This window comes from Triplophysa dalaica, chromosome 18, assembly GCF_015846415.1.
Source record: "Triplophysa dalaica isolate WHDGS20190420 chromosome 18, ASM1584641v1, whole genome shotgun sequence".
In the NCBI taxonomy this organism is placed as follows: Eukaryota; Metazoa; Chordata; class Actinopteri; order Cypriniformes; family Nemacheilidae; genus Triplophysa; species Triplophysa dalaica.
Window position 1 is genome coordinate 18,695,443 of NC_079559.1, and position 3,075 is coordinate 18,698,517.

Sequence of the window (3,075 nt, forward strand, 5' to 3'; positions counted from 1 at the left end):
AAATTTGCTGAGATATAAAACCTACACTTCTAAAACCCTGCTCAAATTTATTTGTGCTTTTCTGCAAGCAGAACATGCAATTCTGGATAATTATACAGTAATCTCGGCTGCTTGTTCCGGATTATCAGAAGGATGTTTGTTCAGATCTAATAGTGGAGGCAAAATGTACCATTACCATCCGAAACAAATCTGATGGAGTCTTAATAAACAGATGCAAGAAATATCTAAGGTTCAATCAAACATTATTAAAGTTTAATATGATGCAATATGATTTAAAAGATCCATTGATGCTTACAGTATATCTAAATGCATTGTTTGATTTATCTGTTTGTGGTTCATAGACTTGTATTTGAATCATTTTGTTTTTCACAGCATGACATCTTACAGTATGACCCCATTTCTGATGGAATGAGAATCTGAGAATAACCGTTATTTTACTCCAGGCACCTGTTTTGGCAATTCAGTTGGGCCCATTAGACAACTCACATGAGTAATACACTGTAACGAATTGCTGTAAAAACTACAGCGTTATTTTACAGAAGCTGACTGTATTTTAAATAATACAGAATATTGCTGTAAAGTGCAATGCATTCTGGGGTCACGTGACGGATTAACTCAATGTACAGAATATTGCTGTAAATTTCAAATCTACAATGGCGGGATGATTTTCAACAGTCGAGATTGGGGTAGTGCGCAAAATGAATGATTCACACCTGTGGTAACTTATCACGTATTTTTTTTCCATATTTGGTAACTATCATACTGGTAACTTTATATAGAGGTATCTAAATTCGCGGTTCATATTGCTAACCCCGGATTCAACCTCCATCCGCGGGGACCGAAGGAGTCTTGCGGGGTTTCAGCAGCGCCGTCGCGGTAAGATTTCAAACATTCTCCGTCGCTATAGCACCTGAGGACAGAAGTTGTTCATGTTATTTAGAGTTTTTGTTCACACCAGGAGTGAAGGCGGTATGTGACGAGCTACAGTTCATTGTATTAGTAAGTTGACGGTTGTTTTTTTAATGTTGAACATCGCGCCCGCCGTAGACTCGGTAAAAGTTACATGCTTCGACAGTTGGGATACCACACTCGCTCGTGATTATTTTGTGGTGTAATTCAAATTTGCAAATGCAGTTATCCGTTAAATCGAGCGCCCAAATTAAAATGAGTCACCATAGCTTGAGGTAAGTCGATGTTCACGGAGGATAGCCCGGTAAAGTGATTAATGTACGTAACCATCTAGATATACAGTTTATGTATCGGAGGCCAGCTGAGAGCTTGAGCAAAAGACGTTAGCGACACCCTCATTGTATAGCAGGCCTGTCTCCCAAATAGGACCGTTGGTGGGTGGGAGTGAGACCCGTTACAAAATACTAGTGTGACAATTTCTTGACCGTGACATCCCTAACGTTAGTTGGATTACATTTCTGTATAAGTACGGTTTTAAGTGTAAGTTACTCTGTTTAATTTGCTTAGAGTTTGTTTGTAGAGTCACTTATACTAAAATGTAGTTAAATGTAAAATGCTTAAAGATAATTGTATAGTCACTATTAACTATTACTATTGTCACATGTATAATTGTTTGTTTTAGGACACACTTTGCTATGCAGGCCACTGGATACTGACTACTGAAGGTTAGGTTGTGTGTGACGGTGCTCAGCACAGCTTCATGTCTGGCCTTCCCACTCTGTTCATAGCATGTTACATATTCAATCTTGAGTACCAGGATGGGGCAGCATGTACTTGGAGTCCAATGAAAGGTATTAATTGAACAACTTCCTTACCTGCTTTTTATAGATATGTTAATGTTATATACCTGTTAAGACCTTTAAAACAATATTTCTCAACGAGAGATGCAATTTTTTTGGGCAAATTATTTAGAAGTCTCCCCTATTTAACACTAGCAAGCTGATGATTTAATTCATGTGTTTTAATATAATATATTTTGTACATTTAATATATAACATTTAGTTTTTCCTGACTCTTTGTGGATATTAATCCAGAGAGTGGAACAAGAAGCGTCATCTAAAATGCCAGGATACAGAAGAAACAGGTTGCAGTGAACCCACATGTCGCCGCTCTTCTAAACACAATGATGAATATTCAGTGTAATCGATGAAAAGTAAGAAGCACACACACACACACACACACACACACACACACACACACACAGACACACGCACACACACACACACACACACACACACACACACACACACACACACAGATCTCATCATTGAATTACATCATTTTATTATTCTCTGACTGTAGATGTTGTCCTCTGTTTTTCTCTGACTATAAATTGAATATCTAACATTATTCTCTTGTTTCATTTCCATAGTTCCAGCTACTTGTTGTGCTCTGATGGATCAAGATGTGGACCGTTTTACAGACTCACTTGGGCCTTGTTTTGCAATGTTGTTTCATGATGGTAATGTTGGTTAACGTGTTGTTTAAACATGAATGTTTAAAGAGCCATGTTGTATACTATGAAGTTCTTACTGAATAAAATTATTTCATGTACAACAACGTACACAATTTGTCTGTAATGTATTTTTGTATCAATTAAAAAAAAATAAACACTGTATATCCAGTATGCAAAACATACTGGATATACAGTGATTTATGTATTTCTTCTAAATAAAGTAAATTAAAATCAAGCAATTTGCTGTAAAAAATACAGCATTATACTGTTGCTATTCAAAATTACAGTTTTTCCTGTATTCTGCAATTACAGTAAATGGCTGTAAATTAAATTACAGTACTGTGGCTGTACAATTTACAGTAACTGGCTGGCAACCCTGCTGCCAGTAGTTTACTGTAAATTTTACAGGATTTTTTTTACAGTGTATGTCAGTAAATATCTATTCCCTATTTACATTACATTTATTCACAGAAAATATGCTGTACTAAACATTGACTGATGAAACCTATTATTACAACAAACTCCTCTATTTCTCTCTAATTTCTTGACATATGTGCTTAGGAACACAAAAATGTCTAACCTTCTTTTGTTGACTACATTTGGTGCAATCACACATTTATCTAGATATGTTCTTTTTATAAGCATTTGTC

At 36.0% G+C, this 3,075-nt stretch overlaps 1 long non-coding RNA gene across 2 annotated transcripts; it reads left to right on the forward strand.

The window, feature by feature from the left end:
* Nucleotides 1-514: 514 nt before the first annotated feature.
* Nucleotides 515-2,835, forward strand: LOC130407058 (uncharacterized). Of its 2 annotated transcripts, none has more exons than XR_008904559.1 (4): nt 515-876; nt 1,592-1,760; nt 1,972-2,122; nt 2,342-2,835. It is a non-coding gene; the product is annotated as an uncharacterized LOC130407058 (long non-coding RNA). The 2 variants fall into 2 exon arrangements; XR_008904558.1 differs by having other exon boundaries at nt 2,004-2,122.
* Nucleotides 2,836-3,075: the final 240 nt, after the last annotated feature.